Raw genomic sequence first — 20850 nt, 5'->3', positions numbered from 1 at the left:
AAGCATTAGTGTACATGTATCACCCAACAAAGCTTTATAAAGCTGCTTCTTAAGGCAGCTCTGTTTTCTGAACACTTCTAACCCCTACTGGGATATAACTGATTTAGAACAGGGTTATACAGTGACTTTCTCATACAGGGAATTCATTATGCCAATGAAATTGTTTAACCCAGGACATTATTTACACAGGGGAAAAAAATCAGGTGTGTGTGTGTGTGTGTGTGTGTGTGTGTGTATTTTCCCTTCCTAAATAGAGAACTCATTTTGTCTCAAAATCTAAGGCCCCATTTAAAATTTTTAGAGGACTACCTGACCTTTGCTCTCCACCCATGTGTTTTAGGAGCTCTCCTTTCACATGGGACCCTGGAGCAGTAAGCACTTTTTAATTTATATCTAAGAGATCAAAACAAAAGGGTCTGTCCTCAAGTTCATGGACCAGTCTTCTCATCACCAGTGTCACTGGTCAACAAGGTCAATATTTTCTGACTGAGTAAATAATGAAAATATACTGAAGAGAAGATTATTTAGAGATTTATTGAGTAGTATGTAAGTAAAGACTCAGAAATGAGAATTCCAGCCATCAGGCAGAGGGCCCAGATGACAACTTCAGGTGCTCAAGGTCACACAACTATTCCAGAGGATAGCTGAGCACACCTAAGAGTACGCTACCATCTCCTCCATCCATATGGGGCTGGATGCCTAGATTCACAGGGGCATTTAGTACAGCCTGGGTCGGCTAGCGCTTGCGTTATTGGTTGATGGGCTCATGGGTGGGAGGGTGTAGGGACGGGTCTGGGCCAAGAGCACAGATCAGGGCACCTCTCACACTCTCCACGGAAGTGGGAGTTGACTATGGCAGCTATCACTTTACCATTGTTAGGAAAGGTGGTGTGTGCAGTGATTCAGAGTGAGGGAGCTGAAACACATCTGTGGTCAAACCCCTGTCTGTTATTGGTTGTGTGAACTTGGATAAGTGACAAAAGCTCTTTAGGCTTCATTTTATAGATAAGGACAATTAAGTAGGAAGAACATGCAAGGAATGAGCGTAGAGCTGGCACGTACAAAGTACTCACTCAGTAAAACCGGGAAACACGACACTCATTCTCATAGTCATAGTTCTCTTCACTACTTGTATTTACCTCATGTACTTATTTGCATACTTATCCCCTGTCTTTACCCCTAGAACGCAGTCCTCATAAGGTCAAGGACCATGGTTTCATATCCCTGCGTTGTTTCTCATTCCCCTCGATTACATGATATGGACAACTGTCATTTTCTAGGATTTATGGAAACAGCTTTGAAAGCATGGCCTTGAATCTCCTTTTGGCCCCTTTTTAAACCTTCATTTCCACTATGCTATTGATTTGGCAGAGTGTGGATGTGGTCTACTTTCCACTCTGCTGTGGTGAGCAGACTCTACCTAGAAATGTGCCATGTTTGCAATTCCTTTTTAAAAGATAATAATAATAGTAAGAAAAGCATCATCATTAAAATAAGTATGTCATTGTCTTTCTTAAGGTGCGCTTAGTAACAGCTTGTACACAAAAGGTCCCCTATGCTGTATGACTTCCTGTAAGACACTTCCTCCTAAAACTTTCAGGCTGCTCTCATCCTCCAGCTCATTTACTCAGGGATTACATCTGTGTCTTAGAGAAAAATGTGATTATTTTCCATACCCTGGCCCTAGTGAGGAATAAATCATTTCATCTGAGGAGCTGCAGCTGCAGACTCTATGCCAGGGGAAGACTAAATGTGAACTCATGTAATCCACTCAGAAAGACGAAATGGGCAGAGTCCTTCCTCTGTTGCAGGGTCCTCTGCCTTCATTTGTCAGAGTATCTAGAAGTAGATAATGATATAATGTCAGGATCCCACAAGGATCCTTGCCACTATTCCAGAGGGTAACTCTCATGATCAAGGTATTCGATTTTACTTAAGCTTTCAGAAAATAATAATCTATTGAACTGAAATTCTTTGATTTTTCAAATATTTTTTTCCTCTGCCCTGAGCAATATTTCTGAGTATTCCTATTTAAGCTTTATCTGCAATGAGTATTTATAAAATAAGATTTCATTTGAATATGCTAACCTCTCAGTATAATATACATCTTGATTTTTAAAAAATTAATTAGCTGATTTCTAAACATACACTCAATTTCTTGATATTTCCTATCTTGCTGTCTACATTTGGCTATTTTGCAAACATATAATACCTTCACATAAGAGTGAATATAGGGGGCTTCCCTGGTGGTGCAGTGGTTGAGGGTCTGCCTGCTGATGCAGGGGACACGGGTTTGTGCCCCGGTCTGGGAGGATCCCACATGCCGCGGAGCGGCTGGGCCCATGAGCCATGGCTGCTGAGCCTGCGCATCCGGAGCGTGTGCTCTGCAACGGGAGAGGCCACAACAGTGAGAGGCCCGCGTACCGCAAAAAAAAAAAAAAAAAAAAGAGTGAATATAGTAAATTAATACGTTTTCCAATTGTTGGCATTGAAAGTAGTAGGTCAAAGAAAGTTTCAGGAAAATGCGCAAAAATCCCTGGATTCTGGAAAGGGCAATTATAACAAAAACTGGGCTCAGACATGGTTTTGTTTCTCATTAGCTGTATGACTTTGGTCAAGTCATTTGACCCATCTGTGTTGTGATTTCTTTATTTGTGAAAGTGAAAGGATGACGCCTACCTCACCTTCCCTTTCTCACAGGGCTACTGTGCAGACCAAAGAAGATAAACTTTTTGAATCTAAAAGATTTAGCACACTTAGATGGAAATAAATTTTCAGAGAGGCTTTTGTAAAGGAGGCTAGTTGACAGAGGTCAGCTAACCACTTTGTAGTCATCTAGAACTCTAGGAACCTGACTGCTGTGATGACTACTGTGATCAGATAGAGTCTAGGCAGTCTATTTATTGATATAGAACAAGGTCTGGAGCCAAACTGGGCTGAGAAAAGGATATGTTGGTCCCCATCTCTGGACCTAGAACCATGTATGCACTAGGGCTAAGCAAATTGAACAAAGCTCCCTGAGGTGGGGCAGGCTTTAGGAGCATGAAATATTTGGTTAACCAAAGAACTCTGCCTTGCTAAGTGGTATTTACGATCCTGGGGTAGAGCCAAAAGGCTCCGGACAAAGGAAGGGATCAATCATATGACCAGAAGGCATGAGGTTCTAGGATTTTCCCAGCTTCAGACACCTACCCTCAGTATGTATTTCTGAAGAAGGTGGGGGAGGTCAATTGAGGATGCACAGACACAACCACTGGGAGAATAATACAGAGTTTTAGTTTGACAGGGTTTTTTTTTCCTCCCAACAGCATTTTGAAGATATTGTCCTATTGTCTCCTGACCTCTGTAATTGCCAATGAGAAATGCGTTGCCAGTCTGCTGGTCCTTCCATTGTAAGTAAGCTGTATTTTCCCTTTGGCTGATTTTGAGATTTTTCGTTTTGTCTTTGGTGTTCTGAAGTTTCACTATGACATCACTAAGTATGGATTTATTTTTATTTATTTTGCTCAGGACTCAAATTTCTTCAACCTGAAGATATGTGTCTTTCTTCAGGGATGTGCAGAAAAAAGATATTGTTGTACAACCACCATAATGGCAAAAATTAAAAATTATCAAGTTTTGGCAAGGATGTGGGAAAAATTCTCATAAGCTACTTATGAGAATTTATAAACTATTACAACATTTCTGGGCTGCAATCTCGGGGTACTAGCAAAACAAGATATATCCAAGAAATATAATCCAAGAAATATCTATCGTCTTGGAAATCAAAAAGAAGATATGAAATAATTCCTGGTTTGAAGAAAGAACAGAATTAAAAGCTATATGGAAATGGTCAACAGTATTAGCCAGACACAAACATGCTTGGGGAGGTAAGGGAGACTACTGATTAACCTGGGGTCTCTCCAAGGTTACAAGTCTTAGAAAACAAAGATACTTGTTCAGAGTCAATTTTTTATCTGGGTTGTACTGTGGTTTCTGCTCGTTTCTGACATGGCAAAAGGGGGAAGAGTTAGAATGTACCCCTCCCTCTCTCCCAACTTTCCTTTGGTAACAGGTAAGAAAGCACAGTAGAAGATAATGGAACGTAGTAGAATGTGGAGGGATGTAAAATGGACAGTATTAGGTGGAGGGAAACTCAGAGCACAGGAGAGCGAGGGCATTGGGGCCGGCATTCTGCTGGGAGCTGGGGCGGCCAAGCACAGGCAGATGCCTGAAGCACCAACCAGGCCATGGATCTGTGTCCTTGAAAGAGCACAGCCAGACCTAGCCAAGCTTAAAGGGCAAGTGAGAATCTGGGGGCAATGCCAGGGGAAGTCCTGCTCGAGGTGTGGGGCTGGGTGAGAGGGAGTGCCAGAAGTAGGGAGGAAGCATGCTAGACTCAGATGGGCTGTAGCTCAGAACGCCATACTCCCGGAAAGAGGAAGCAGGACGAGTACTGTCCCAAGGCAGCTGGAGGGACAGAGTGTCCTGGCTTCCTCACTTGGGGAGGCCACTTCTCTGTGGAAGTGGCAATAACAAGGCAGGGAATCAAACTACACAGAGCCTTCAAGTAGAAATGTTCCCTGCCTAAATTCAGGTGCTAAATGAACAACAAAAAGAGAACCTCTACCATGAACAGTTTCCAACGAGGAGATACCTGAGGCCATTACAGTCCTGGGAATAACACCAGGGGTGCCATGACAGACCACCTGAAAGAACAAATTAGTGGGCCAGCCCCACTCAGACCCAATGAGGAAACTTCACATTCCTTTAGCTCATTTTAGATTTTGGTAAAGCCAGACCCCATGCTCCAAGTTTGCTGGGTTCTATCCTCCATATCGTCCAGATGATACACAGTTACTACAGAATGTGACGTCGAGGAGAGAGCATGGTGTGTATTAATTCATGTAAAAAATTGGATATCAGCACAGAAATGTTAATAACTAGAAATTACTGAATTCTCTATGTTGTCTGTTGTGGAAATAAAGGCCTCTGGGGAATGGATCAAAAGTATCTGGAAATTACTTGAAACTGGTGAATAACTAAATGGAATTATATATAACTAAAATGTACTATAACCCAATTGTACTTTTTGTCTTTCAAGGGTTGGCTCCAGGGAGCACTACGCAGTGAATATTACAAAAATTACATAAAGCTCCGAAAGCTACTCTATGTAAATTTCTTGAGTGGGAATTCTCAACCATAATGTTTGGCATATTATTCTGATAATTCTATATCAGAATATAGAATTGTATAGTATATCAATTGATTTTTTGTTCTGACATTTTGACCGGTTTTGGTAAAACTGAGGTGTGTACCCAGAGTTGTCCTGATATATGCTTAAAAACCAGCCCTCTGGGTGGAAAGTCCTGGTTGATAGTGTTTGCCTATTTCCATGGTGTAAATACTTCCATTATGGCTGATTGTAAGCTACAAACGTGATATCACTGAGTGCAGAATTGGGAAGAGATGTGCAAAGTTGACCCTTGTGAGTCGGTACAGGACACTGTATATACCTATGGGCCTGTATGAAACTACAATTTTTTACTAAAAATGTTGCCCTGTAAATATATGAAGGCACTAGTGAAAGAAAAAATATAAAGAGAAAATAAATTCCAATTGGGAGCTCAAATGGAAAAAATTGACAGAGGATTTTTTAAACTTTGTATTCTACGTTTTATTATTATCTTTTATTAAGCAAACAAGCCATCTATGTGTCACCCTGAGTGTTCCAAAATCTTAGTTTCTTTGGTGTTCCCCTAGATGGAGGCTAGGGTCTCTCTCCTTTCAGATACTGGTGCTAAGACGATGCTGACCAAAGAATCGATGGGACCTGCTCACCGTGAAGCTAGTTTCAGGATGGCTGAGCTGAGGGTGGAGACAGAAGAAAAGATGTGGAGGCTTCTGAATTTGGGGAGGCAACACTGATATTCAGACTTCTGGTTTGGTATGATAATATATTGCTTTTAAGAAATTAATACTCATGGAAACAAGAAAAATCAGTTGTTCAAAAATTGAAAAAAAAAAAAAGAACGGATTGATAACCTCTTCTGTTAGAGCAAGCCAAGAAGAACTTATTAAAATTGAGATGAATTGGAAATATCAATGGACATGTTTTTAAAGGAGGCTTTATCTGTTCCATCCCTACAGTGATTTATGCCGTTGGATATTTTTGCTGCCATCTGCCAAATTCCAGTTGGAATGTGGGACAAGCTTATTTGTGGAACTAGTGCTTGTGGGTTCTAAAACTATTCTCCAGTGAAAGGAACAAATGCCCTTGGAGGATAGTTGACTCCATATTTCTGGGCAGGGAGAAAAAAAATCAGGATTAGTTTGTAGATTCTAGATGTTGAAAGAAAACAAGGTTGCATTAAGGTATCAGAGAGTCATAAATCCATAATGATGCAAAAGAGAAGATAAAACAGAATTGCCTGAAAAACACACTCTCTGAAATTGTTTACTGAAAAGGCTGTGTATCAATTAATAAAAATTATGTGAAACCTACACTTAAGTTTTTCTAAGCAACCGTTTGCTTTTGTTTTTTTGTTTTTTGTTTTTGCGGTACGCGGGCCTCTCACTGCTGCACCACCAGGGAAGCCCTCTCCTGTAGTTTTTTGACACTGCCCTCCTTCTTCTTGGTTCTTGCTATCACCATCTGAACTCTGGGTTGCCTAACCCAGCTTTCCCTCCAGGTCCTGGGCAGTGGCTTCTTGATACTGAGAATCTGGACCATCTCTGCTCTGGCTTTGCTCCTCTACCTGAATTCTATTACATATGGGCTTCCATGCCGCCCTCCCAAGATACACACACAACATACTGATCATCTCTCAACATGCGCTCAGTCTCTCTCTCTGTATTCTTATATATAACAGAGGGCGTTTTGCCCCAATGAATTCTTCACTAACATTATTTTTACACAGAATGGATCCCATAGTTTCTCATAAGAGCTGGTGACATTTTGGAGTCAGAAATATCCTCATGCACAGTTGTCATCTGAGTCTATAAGAAAATGAAGGTTGTAAAACCACTCCCTTCATCCAGACCTGCAGAACAAGTACAGACATTAGACTTTATATAGTCCAACATGGCTAATTTATAGGTGAAAAATGGAGTCCCTGAGAGGCTAAATGATCTGCCCTGAGTGTCTCAGAGAAACTGTGATGAAGGCACACACCCAGACCCACTGTTCAAAACTCTTTCCATCGTGAAGAGCAAATTAGTAAGTGACATCATTCTGGAGGCTATGAGGACAGAGTTGAACAGGGAGAGACCAGCAGGAAGAACATACAGGAGGCTGTTTAAAAGTCCAGAAAGTAGTTGAGGGAATGGACTCTAATGTCAAAAAAGCAGAATATATCTGTAAGAGTAAATCACCTCACCAGCAAATGACACAAAGACCCATCTGCCCATCCCTACACTCCCCAGGGACCAGGCACTCCTAGCTGAGGCAATACTGTATATGGTCATGCAGAGGCAGGAAGGTGGTCTCCGAGGGATTAGCATGGATGAGGTTTAGGAGGCATGAAGAAGCAAAGCAGGAGATAAGGCCACTTCCGTAGAATTAGGACTTCCCTGCAAAGTCTGGAAATGTTCATTGTACCTAAGAACTCAGCCCGAGGTGAAGTTCCAGAAGAGGATCCAACACATGGTGGAAATACTGAAAGCCCAGTAATAAAAGGAATGCAAACACAATCACCCACGGCTTCCGTCTGTGAATGAGGAGCCATACATAACACACGGGGCAGAACCATGGAGAACCATGATGGAAGCCACGAGGAGGCCCTGGAGTAAGGTGTCCCCAGACCATGGGCAAACCATAGAGCAGTACTGCTAATGCAGAAGAACTCAGGGAGCAGCCCCTAGAGTGCCATGGTACGCCCACTAGACCGAGCACACACAGAGTCTTAATGATACCTTACAGCACCAGAATCAACTCACCACACGCTGGACATAATTAAATGTTTAATCACAACCAACAATGCTTCCAAGTGTGGTTTCTGGAATAAACTAAAGTGTTCACATGCCCACCAGCCACTCACCCATCAGCACACACCGTATAAACACCAGTTCCCTCCTTCCACTGACATGTGTTAAAGATTTATTGAGCTATGCCCTATCAGGTATTTCATAAGATACCACATTACCTTATTTATTCATAATGTAGCAATTTAAAATAGCATTTTAGATGAGAAAAGAGTAAAGTTCAGAGACTCACCCAAAAGTCACATAGCTGATATTTAGAGGATCTGAGATTTTGACACCCATGCAAGTTCTATTCCCCATCTCTCTTCTCCTGGTCAATCTCAATGAACTGACTGGTGTCCCCCCAGGAGGCCTTAGGGGTGTCTTCCCTCGGGACGGGCGATTCCTGCTGTTGCTGCTCTCTCTCCCCCATGTAAGGGGCCAGGAAGCTCCTACATGCTGTCTGGCCAGTGGTGGCCACTGGTGGTGAGTCACGGGGTGTTGTAGGGTAGTGGGATGACCCAGCTACTCCCCACTTCAGATCCAGGTAGGCCAAGACTAAAAGCCACAGGCCACAGCTTCAGATGGGAGTATCTGTACTGAGGAGAGCCTGGTGCTCAGCCCTTTCTGGCCAGGCTCCTGGTTTGCACTGGATCCTGATCCCCACAAGACGTACTCCACCATCCTCTGCTTCGTATGCATGAAAAATAGTCATCATTTCCTGAAGGCTTACTATGTGCCAGGCACTGATCTAAGCCTTTTAGATATACTTAATTTTCACAATGACCCTTTGAAGTACATAACTTTATTACCCAAGTTTTGTAGAAGAAGAAATAAATCGGCCTGGAAACATTAACAAGTTGCCCAGGATTCCATAATTAGTCAGGAGTGAAGCTGGGATTTGAACCCAGCAGCCTGGATTCTGGCTTTCTTGACTTGCATATTGACCTGCCATCCCCTGGGGTTCTTGATTTTGCCAACTTGACCAACTCCAGACACTGACCTCTTCTTCCTGGTTTCAACTCAATGACTCACAAACAACGTGGGCTCCTCAGTCTCCATTTGTGATCCTGTGGTTTTTGAACTGATGATGCCCTGCAGCTGGACACTTCCTGTCCCCGAAGTTTCCTGAGGCTCACTGGCAACACTGCCAAAGTGTTCTGGGCTTAACCCTTTGGAGGATTAACTAACCCCTTGTTCCAGCTGAGACCTACTCCAATGTTGAAAAGAAGGACTAACTAGTTCTAAAGCCAGGAATGCCCTGAATTGCTGTTTGCTGGGTGAATGTCTGTCTAGACTATTTCCCATCTGTAAAAAGCCCTGCCAAAATCCAAATAGAAAATATGGGTTTACTGTGCTTTGTGTCGATCGCATGTATTATTTAGGCTATACTAGGCTGAAGTAACAAACACTGATTGATGGATCAAAGACAATCAAAATCTGTGCCTTGGCTCAGGTGACAGTCCTGGGCAGGTGTGTGGATTGGCTGGACCCCTCTCCCCCACATAGGCATTAAAGGACCTAGGATGAGAGAGGCCCTGCCATCCTCAGAACAGGGCTTCCAAGGTCACTACTGTCCTGTTCTTCCCAGTCAAGTGGAAGGAGGAAAGAGTATGGAAGAATGCAAAGGAAGGGTTTCATGGACCATGGCCACAAATGGCACATACAACTTCTGTTCACATACCCTTGGCTGAAAATCAAACTGCAAGGGAGGTCAGGGAGTGCAATCCAGTTGTGTGCCCAAGAAGAAGAAAAACAGATTTTGGTGAACAATAAACTGTTCCTGTCGCTCTACTTCTGATAAGTAATAGTCTGCACATTCATATTTTGACTTTCTTCTTCAGTTTGCTCTTCTGCATTTTCCTGAATTCAGTTTTTATTTCTATATTTACTTTTCTACTTTACTGTGTTTTTTCTTTAAGTCTTCTATGGAAGGTGGCAGAAAAGAATTTTTTTTTTTTTTTTTTTTTTTGCGGTACACGGGCCTCTCCCACTGCGGAGCACAGGCTCCGGATGCGCAGGCTCTGCGGCCATGGCTCACGGGCCTAGCTGCTCCGCGGCATGTGGGATCTTCCTAGACTGGGGCACGAACCCGTGTGCCCTGCATCGGCAGGCGGACTCTCAACCACTGCGCCACCAGGGAAGCCCAGAAAAGAAATTTTTAAAAATGAATGTAGTAGAATGTAAATCAATGAAGTTAGAACACCCGCTCTCACCATACACAAAAATAAACTCAAAATGACTTAAAGACTTAAACATAAGACATGACACCATAAAACTCCTAGAAGAGATCATAGGCAAAACATTCTCTGACATAAATCGTACCAATGTTTTCTTAGGTCAGTCTCCCAAGGCAATAGAAGTAAAAACAAAAATAAACAAATGGGACCTAATCAAACTTACAAGCTTTTGCACAGCAAAGGAAACCATAAAAAATCCATAAAGACAACCTACAGAATAGGAGAAAAGATTTGCCAGCAATGTGACTGACAAGGGCTTAATTTCCAAAATATACAAACAGCTCATATAACCCAACAACAAAAAAAACAAACAACCCAATAGAAAAATGGGCAGAAGACCTAAATAGACAGTTCACCAAAGAAGAAATACAAATGGCCAATAGGCACGTGAAAAGATGTTCAACATCGCTAATTATTAGAGAATTGCAAATCAAAGCTACAATGAGGTATCACCTCACATGGGCTAGAATGGCCATCATTAAAAATTCTACAAATAATAAATGCTGGAGAGGATGTGGAGAAAAGGGAACCCTTCTATACTGTTGGTGAAAATGTAAATTGGTGCAGCTACTATGGAGAACAGTATGTAGGTTCCTCAGAAAACTAAAAATAGAATTACCATATGATCCAGCAATCCCACTCCTGGGTACATATCCAGACAAAACTCTAATCCAAAAAGATACATGCTGTCCCTAGTTCACAGCAGCACTATTCACAATAGCCAAGACATGGAAACAATCTAAATGTCCATTGACAGATGAAGGGATAGAGAAGATGTGGTACATATATATAATGGAATACTACTCAGCCATAAAAAAGAATGAAATAATGCCATTTGCAGCAACATGGATGCAACTAGAGATTATCATACTAAGTGAAGTAAGTCAGACAGAGAAAGACAAACACCATATGATATCACTTACATGTGGAATCTAAAACATGACACAAATGAACCTATCTACAAAACAGAAATGGACTCACGGACATAGAGAACAGACTTGTGGTTGCCAAGCGGAAGGGGGTTGGGGGAGGGATGGAGTGAGAGGTTGGGGTTAACAGGCATAAGCAATTATATACACAATGGATAAACAACAAGGTCCTACTGTATACCACAGAGAATTCAGTATCCTATGATAAACCATAATGGAAAAGAATATAAAAAAAGAATGTGTGTGTGTGTGTGTGTGTGTGTGTGTGTGTATGCATAACTGAATCACTTTGCTGTACAGCAGAAATTAACACAACATTGTAAGTCAACTATACTTCAATAATAATAAGAATATATATATAAATATAAATGAATGTAGTAGAAAATGACAGAGTATAAAATGATTTCTCTTATATACATAGATGGGAAAGAAAAGGGGAAGATAGCTAGTTTTTGCTTTTGTTTTTGTTCCTAAGGAAAGGCCTACATTTGGGTAACATTTGCCAAGATTTTACAGATCTTAGGTCATACCCTGGACACAGTTCCCTTCTACACAGATATTCCCTTAATTGTAATATGGGTAACCAGATTCCCTTCTTGTGGTTATGCACATTATAGATGTAGATGACTGAAGAATGTCAGTCCATCCATGCTTATCTGGAATTCTAGTTACGATTTTTTTCATGAAGACAGAGCAAATAAAAATCATTATATTTATAAATATTTTGTATAAAAAGAACATTAAATGTAGGGTCTTTGTGACAGCTTTAAGTATTATTCATCACTAATTAATATATTCTATTCTGCCTTCAGACTTGAATAAAGATTTCTGGACTTGAATTTCATTAATAAGATGTCAAATTAATTATTAGGAATTCACATAAGGGAATAATGTATAATACTTGGAAAATGAATGAAAGCTTTATTCATTATTATTGAATAATCTCCAAGACATATAAATGAAGAAAGCAAGGTCCAGGGAAACCGAGATGATATAGAAGCCTAGTTTAAAGAGTAAGTCCTGGTTTTTATTTGTAACATTTCCTGTTCATTTTCAGATGCAGGGGAATGGTAACATGGGTAGATGGTGGATCATTTTTACTTCCTTCCCAATGATAAAGTCAATACTTTTGTGACAGCCACATAATTGGGTTTCCACTCAGGGATTTCTGGGAGAGAAAGGATCAAAATAAAACTCTTTGAAAAAAAAAAAACCACCTGGAATTCCAGTATGAACCTGTTTGTGTGAGACAGTAAGTAATCTTCTTCTCTTGTATATCATAAGAGCCTGGAATTGTTTACATTCTGCTCTAGGCTACTGAACCAAGTCAGCCAGAAAATAGCCATTGAAGAGCATGTTTTGGACTGAAAATCATCAACAGCCTCTGTGATTAGTGAAATAACTGGAGAGGCTGTCTTATTGGTTTGTGGCAGAGAATGACTCAGAGTGACATTGTGGTTATAATGGAAAAGCCACAATATTAAAGGTCAGTTCTATCTGCGGGGATCAGGGCATCAGTTCTATCTGTGTATTGAGCTCGGGATATTGGCTCTGTCTCTCAGCATGGCAGTGAGGATCCCATCAAATGAGGTAGTAAATATGATATGTAAAATGCAAGATCAATAGAGCTGATATTACTTTTATTGAATATATTTATATTTAATATTATTTTATATGATATTTTAAAAAAAATCAGTGGTCACAGATCTCAATTTTCTTGTGTTCTTTACTGTCAGCATGACTTGACAACTAATTAGTCAAAACCACCCATGAAGGTAGGCAGACTTATGCTTCAAGGAGAACTACCCCACACTGTAACTGACTGTGTAATAGCAGTATTTTTTTCATGTTTTTTTTCAAAGTGCCTTGAAATCAATTGTGTTAGTCAGAGTTCACCAGAGAAACAGAACCAATAGATTGTGTGTGTGTGTGTGTGTGTGTGTGTGTGTGTGTGTGTGTGTGTGTGTGTAATATATATATGGAATTGGCTTGCCTGATTATAGAAGCTGAGATCTGCAGCTGTGAGCTGAGACCCAAGATTGCTGATGGTGTATCTAGTCTGAGTCTGAAGGCCTGACAATCAAGAGAACTGATATTGTGGGTTTCAGTCCCAAAGCTGCCATGTTCAAGACCCAGGAAGAGCCCATGTTTCAGTTCCACACCAAAGGCAGGAAAAACTGATGCCCCAGCTCAAGAGTCAGGCAGGAGGAGTTCCTCCTGAGAGACTGTCAGCCTTTTTATTCTCTCCAGGCCTTCAACTGATTGGATGAGGCCTACCCACCCTAGGGAGGGAAATCCACTTTACTCAGTTTACTGATTCAAATGTTAATCTCATCTAAAACACACTCACAGACATACCCAAAATAATGTTTGACCAAATATCTGGGCATCCTGTGGCCCAGTCAAGCTGACATATAAAATTAATTATCACATCAGGTAAGTCTTGTTTTAAAATCATCTAGTTGCAAAGGTAAATAATGACTCATTAAACTATAATTTTTGAAGTCCTCAGTTCTAAAAGAACAGGGGTTATTTCATTTCCCCCAGACTTTGTTCTCCAAATAAATAGCCATTAGAGGGAGCTCTGGTTGCAGCATAGAAACAAAATTATCCTCCATGAATTGATAATGTTAACTTGAAACTGTTTCCAGGTTTTAATGGAGAGACAGAGAATATATATATATATAAAACCCAAAACAACACTAAACTAAGAGGTATTAAGTAAGCTTTAGCATCACGATTTTGTATATCTGAACTGAGTGAGACCAGACTTGCTTCATGGAGTGCAAGAGATGAAATGATACAGCGACAAAGCTGGGTGGAATGACATAGGCTCTGAGCTTGAGTTCCAGCCATGCCACGGAAGCAGCTGAGTGCCCTTGAGTCAGTTGTTTCCCATCTCTCCTGGCCTATTTCCTCCCCTGAACAATGAATATGACAGAGATTAGTGTTTATCACACATTGGTATCTGTGGATGGGAGAATTTAAAAAAATTTTCTTTTCCCAAAAGATAACCTTGAAAATGTTATGTTCTTAAAAGCTGATGCTCTTGAAAGAATTATCTTAAGCATGCTCTCAGTCATATGGATGATACACTCACAGCCAACCCAGCTTCTGCCATGCAGTTTATGAGCTATGTTGACATTAGGTGGGTACCAAGCGATCCCTGTCTTGAAGTGACAGCACTGAACTTTTAATCTGTTGCTAAGTCTCTTCTGGATGACTTTAGGTTGGTGTTGTCAAAATGACAACAGTTGACTTATCACCATTGTACCGATAAAGACAGATTTTCTCTTTCGCAGAGATAATATTGAAATTGAAATATTCTATGACAATGCAATTGAAAGCACTGTCATAGAATAATATTTTAGAGTCATAAGTCATCTTGCAAACCGAAAAGGAACCCTCCTACACGTTGGTGGGAATGTAAATTGGTGCAGCTGTTACGGAGAATAGTATGGAGGTTCCTTAAAAAACTAAAAACAGAGTTACCATATGATCCTGCAATCCCACTCCTGGGCATATATCTGGAGAAAATTATAATTCGAAAAGACACATGCACCCCAACATTCACCGCGGCACTATTTCCAATAGCCAAGACATGGAAGCAACCTAGATGTCCATTGACAGATGAATGGATATAGAAGATGTGGTGTGTATATATGTATATATAAAATGGAATATTGCTCAGCCATAAAAAAAGAATGAAAATGGAGGTATTTTAGACTGAGGAGCACATATGTATTTTTTCTTGATGGATTTTTTTTTTTTTTTTGGTACATTGAGAGGAACTCATGATTTCACATCACTACTTCTGAAGACCCTGTTGGGAATGAGAGAGGAAGCATTGGCTCTGCACAGATATGTACACATGCATGTACCCACACATACATGCAAAAGTACTGAACAAGTTGTTACCCCCATCTTATCCAAACTTCCCTTTCTCACCAGTATGTACAGCCTACTGATGTGAGGAGGTAAAAGGAGGAGAATGATAGAGAAAGAAAGAGACAGGGGAGGCAGGAAGGGAAAAGGAGCAGCAAGGCGTAGACCTGGGGCTGAAGCACGAGTAGCCTTTGGCTTTCTTCTCGGTTGGGCGTAAGCCTGTTCAGCCACAGTTTGATGGTTATTATTAATGTATCTCATCTAATCTAAGATTCCTTCAACTGTAAGTCACACCATTATTTTATGTGCCACTAAAAAAGAGAATAAAAAACCACTGTCAAGTACGCTAGGACACAGCCTTAACAATGTTGCCACTCAATGCATGGATGGGGCACAAGAGCTTGCTGGTGCTTCGAAATGCCTTTTATCTGTTCTGAGGGACTTGGCAATCTCTCCTGCCTTTGGTCACACTGTGCTGGTGGGCAATAAGCCATCCTTGTGCACTTATCTCAGTAACAAGATGTACCTCCATTTCTTCTACCTGAGGGTTTCTAAAGCACTTGGTTATTGCTTTGAAAGAAATATGAGATTGCAATCATTCCTTTAACAAAAATACCGGCTTCATTAATATAAAATATATACTCCACTGCTCCATTTCCATGCCTTTCTGCGAACACAATGACTTTTTCGCTTGCCAAATTACAGCGAAATCTTTCTGAAGATATTTTCAATAACAAATTCAACATTTGTAGCTCTGACAATGCATATAACTCAGTTGAAGTGACAACATCAGGAACAGCCCTGGCCAAGTTTGTTCATGATAACTACAATGATTCTAGCTGCCAGACTGTGAATTGTGAGACACATCCTGATTTCACAAATGTTAAACTATGAAGAAAAAACCACATGTTTTAGAAGCAAAGAAATACCTCAGATGTGCTTCATTTTAACAGTTATGCTTTTCCTCCTTGAGCACTTTCTCCAGCAGCTCTGCCTTCCACCAACAGCCCTCTCACGTGGCCAGTGTGTGCCTGCACCCCTGAGACTCAGCATCGGTTCAGGGGACGGTAGGTGCTGGGGCAGCCTCCTGCCCTCGGCGGCAGCATCGCTTGGCATGACTGCACATGCCGCTGTCACTGACCTTCATGGTGGGGATACAGAGCTGTCTTGTTCTGGGCACACAGAGCAGCAAGAAAAAGTATCCTCCTTATGGAGGTTTAAGAAAAGGAGGATTATTTGTGAGGCCTTAACAGGCAACTGCACAGGCTTCCAAGGGCTGAAAATAAAGTCAGCCAGGCTCATGGGACAGAGGTCTCTAACTCTTGGCCCATAAGATTCTCCCATTTCTGCTTCTGATTCCTCCATGTAATAGACACTCAGTAAATGCTTGAAGGACTGTGGCTCTGGCTCACCATGGCAGCAGCATGGGCCCGACGCTCCATGACACAGGGTCTAGTCACAGCGTCTGGGCTTTGTAATTCACATTCTCAATAGAGAAACCTACGACTCAGCCCAGCCCATGGATTTGCTCTCCCCACCATCTTTCCCCACCACGGGGTCAGATGTTCATCTCTGGTCAGCTCTGGCCAACCTCAGGCTATCCCTTCAGTAGGAACTGTGGGAGGGGTCACTTCTCCCCACCACCAAATGCTGTGGGCAGAGAAGTAACAACTGGCTGACCTGGTACAGGATTCGTGCAGCTTTTAATCTTTCATCAGAACCCCTGAAAGATGCTGCATGGGCCTAGCTCAGTACTCTGTTAAATCATCTCAAGGCAAAACTCAGCTTCCATAGAAGCTGAACTGTGGTGACCAGGCCACATCTGGCTGAGAAGCTATGATAAAGGAAGAGAAGAAGGGACATGGGTCTTATTCTATTACTGTTTTCAGTGATGCCACTTCTTGTTTAATGTAGACCTACATAAACCTATCAAGCATGGATGCTTTCCCTATGAACCTAAAAGGCATCTAAGGTTACAGCCTACCCCACCTGCCAGAGCCTCCATATGGAATTCTGTGATCCCAGAAGTGATAAACAGTGGCAAAGTGAGGGTGGGATGCATATGGGGAGTGGAGAGGTACTTCCATGGGTTTCTTCCATGGACATGGGTATGTCGGTGGGTAGGTGTACTTTACAGCAGAATATTTCTCTTTAAGGATTTATCACAGGGTTTCTTTCAATGAGCACATTTATAGGGTGAGTCCTGTCACAGGCTGATTGCAGCTTCCACCCAGCACTGGCATTGCCTGAGGGCAGATGTCCTGGTAGAGTAAATAGGACACCAGCCTCACAGCAAGAAGTCACCTCTATCATAGAACAGCGCTACGACCTTGGTTAGTGTCCTGGCTGAGGCCACACTTCCAACCCCCTCTCCATAGAATGTGGGGAGATGGTGGCTTCTTGCCCAGCTGCCAGGATCCCCGCTTACAAAGAATGCTGTGCTGGGGAAACGAAGGTCCTCACACTATTATCAGTGCTATTTAAATGTGCTTGGCCGAGAGCCTTGCCCATTATAGGATTTCTGCCTCGGTGCCCAAGGCATTCTCTGCCCAAAGATTCTGGTACTGACAGTACATTTTGTTGCTGGCAGAGGCAGAAGAAACCAAGCAGGCTCTCTTTGGCCCAAAAGACCTGAGAGTCCTGGGTTTCCTGCAGATGCTCACTCTAGAGAAACACCACATTCCAAGTCAACTTCCAGATGTTCACCAGCTGGGCCAGTGTGATCAGAAATGCAGAGACAGCCAACCACAGATATGTCTCCAACAGCCCTGCTGTGAGTTTCTGGGTCCAGAGGGACACAGGGTCCCCTGCTGTGGGCAGATTCCTCCTAGCTGGGCCACTGGATACAAGTTTTCTATCAGGCAGTGGCTGAGCTCATGAAAGGAAGCAAATGACGGGATTTATCACCAGCTACTCCTTCCAGTGGTGGAGAATTCTCAGGTCAGGCCCTTTCTGACTATAGAATGTTCCTCCGAGGAGGTGGGGAGGCATCGGCTTAGAGGATGCTGTGAGGGGCATTAAGGGGCCCCTCACTCATCCTCACTTATTTCTCTAAACCTCATCTTGTTCAGAAAGGAGATTTGAGGGCAGTTATAGAAATATGAGCAACACAAAAGAATAAAAAGAAAAAATTGTTTAAAAGAAAGAATAAAAGTAAAAGAAAATCAGAGCAAAGGAAAATGACAGTGAGAAAAAAAGTGAAGGCTGATGGGGCAACACCAGAGCACAGTGTGTTTTCTCTGATGACTTGGTAAAAATTGCTAATCACGGGCATTTAATGCCTCACCTTTGCGGGAGGACACGGATGCTCCCTACCCCGGCCCCAGGGATGGGCAGAGTTCAGTTCTGCGTTGAGGCTGGGTTGTTCTCCCTTCCCCCTTACTTCCTGGCCTCTCTTCTCCCCCAGGGGTAAGCAGACTGCTGCTGCCACCCGCTGGAAGCTGCCTCAGGTAAACTTTCAGAATAAAAGGATGAGGGTCAGGGTCAGGGGGTTAACCCCGATCTAGAAGCCCAGATCCTATTAGGGGTCCTGGTGAGGAGAGAAGTGGGGGAGCCTGGTCCCAGCTAATCTGCTCCCCGGTTTCTGCAGCAGCACATTGGGGTCCCTTCTCCGACAAGGCTGTGGCTCCTGGGGTCCCAGGGTCGGGGAGGGCGTGGAGGTGGCCCAGTAAAGGCCGACCTCTATAAAGCAACGCGACTTTCTAGCTGCGTAACACTCAGCCAGTTGGTCAGTCTTCTCAAACCTAGGATAGCGATCTTTAGAGTGAAATAAGTTAACGGGTGTTAACTCGTTTACACAGGCCTAGTGAATTAGTCGAATAAGATCCTGAACACAGAAACTCCTGGTTGATTGGAAACTTAGCCTCTCGGTACTAGAAGGAGAGAGAGACAAGGGATCTCCCAGGGAAGCCATGTGACATAAGAGTTAATGGCTGGAGTGCAGGAGGCAGGGCCCTTTCACTTACTTTGGGCAAGTTTCCAAACTTCCTTTAGTCTCAGTTTCCTCCTCTGAAAAATGGGAATAATCATAATTACTTCCATTATGATTTCTGTGGGGATTCAATGGCCCGGTTTAGGAAAGGTGTTTAGAACTCCAATTGTTACAGTAAGTGCTCAAAGAACATAAACTATTACTATTACAATCACTGACATTCATAAGGGAGGAAATCATTAATTCTCCACGGTGCTGGAGGATGTTGTATACCGCACCCGCCCCCCCCCCCCCCCACCCCGCCCGCCCCGGCAACTCCCCGCACAGAGAGAAGATACACTGTTCTCAGAAGCAGAGCGTGGAAAGCCAGGTTCACAGAACTGGCAAGAGTTTTTGTTGGAAACTGATCTAATAGTACTCATAATTCACTTTCACTCATTCAGGAGACAGTTGTGGCTGAAGAAAAGAGTAATAAAGAAGAAAACATCTATCTGATGAGTTTGCCCTGTGTCTTGGCCAGCTCTCTGATTATCTACTCTTTCTGCGGAGCTGCTTCATTTACTTGGTGGTGATGGGATCCTGGGAAGTTTCCACAAAGCAGCACGACAGCTCTGGAGGTAATGGAGGGAAGAATTAGGGCTGAACACCCTTTTCTGAAGATGAATGGTACGTGCAAACACAGAAGTTGAACCAGCTCTGTCTTAGAGGTTGAAGCAGAGAAAGCCTGGATTATCCTACATCTTTAAAGAAGTGGGTGGGACTGCATTAAGAAATAGATAAGGCTGATTTATAATTCACATTAATTTTTTTTCCCCTAGAAGATGCTTAGTTTAAGAATGCTGAGGGGGAATTATTCTGTTGAGAAGATTAAACAGCTTTCCTATAATCTCATTTACACTATTCCAGCGCTCAGCAAACGATTTCTTCATGTAAAGGCATTTGCTGGATGCCGTGGTGAGGGGGATATAAAAAAAAAAAAGGCCGTGGCCCTGCCCTTAAGGCAAACTTCTTCTTGGGCTACTTTTAAATTATCTTTAGTAGGCTTAAAATTAGACTACCTGCTCACTCTTCTTTGAAAGATGATGGGTAAAGGAGGGCCTCTTCCTGTCGCTAGGAGTAAAACCAGGTCATTTTGAGCTGCACGAATCAACAGGAGAAGGAAAGTGAGTCGACTTCATGTGTGTGTGTGTCTGTGTGTATAGTGTGTGAGTGTGAGGTTCACTACCATGTACAGGGCCTAGCACACAGTGGGCTGGCTCTCAGTGAATGTTTGCTGAATGACTGAACACTGTGTGTGGACAGGAATTTCTGCATCCCTGGGAGCATGTATGCTTTTCCCTGGGAGGTGTGACAGGGTCTGCAAAGAACTGGGAAGATGGGACAGGATTTAGACAGCAGCCAAGGTTGTCTAGCAGTTCAGGGCCAAGGGACTCAGAAAAGATCCTGCAGTCAAGGTGAGAAGGAGGAAAGGTTCAGAGTCCAACTGCCCTGACTTGGGATTCCAGCTTTGTTACTTATGAGCTGTGCGACCTGGTCACCTGGCCTTTCTGAAAAGGAGGCTGGTGACAGGTGGACTTCCTGGAGGAGGATGGGCCCCTTTTTCCTAGGCAGGTGTCTTCAATGGGCAGCAGAGCCCAGGATTCCCTTGGCTGGAGCGGAAGAGATTCAGGGCTAGGAGTGTGCTGAGGGGGGCAGAAGCGGGCCATGCATGCTGTGAGCTGGCCCAGCTTCCCATAAGGAAAGGGGGCATGCTTCCAGAGGGACAAGTATTATACAAAGGGCTCTCAGTTTCTCAGGCAGCTGGAAGCCTGGGGTTTGTGGGAGGTTTGAGTGGGGCCAGGTGGAGAAGAAGGGATGCTGGCAGGTGCTGCCTGGAAAAGTTTTAAATTCCACAAGGACAGAACTGAACATTTGTCTCCCCACC

General features: G+C 42.8%; 1 protein-coding gene across 2 annotated transcripts in view; it reads left to right on the top strand.

Annotated features, from left to right (window-relative positions):
- MOBP (myelin associated oligodendrocyte basic protein) overlaps positions 1-6872 on the top strand; it is a 43217-nt gene extending 36345 nt beyond the window's left edge. The window contains exons 6-7 of one of the 2 annotated variants that reach the window (XM_060022304.1): positions 3309-3392; positions 3511-6872. The gene's annotated coding sequence lies outside the window, so the exon portion shown is untranslated. The remainder of the gene's footprint in view (positions 1-3308; positions 3393-3510) is intronic. The other variant, XM_060022305.1, reaches the window with a different exon arrangement.
- Positions 6873-20850: the final 13978 nt, after the last annotated feature.

This window comes from Delphinus delphis, chromosome 10 (genome assembly GCF_949987515.2).
Source record: "Delphinus delphis chromosome 10, mDelDel1.2, whole genome shotgun sequence".
Classification (NCBI taxonomy): domain Eukaryota; kingdom Metazoa; phylum Chordata; class Mammalia; order Artiodactyla; family Delphinidae; genus Delphinus; species Delphinus delphis.
The sequence above is the reverse complement of the archived record's forward strand: the minus strand, read 5'-3'. Positions and strand labels throughout refer to the sequence as shown.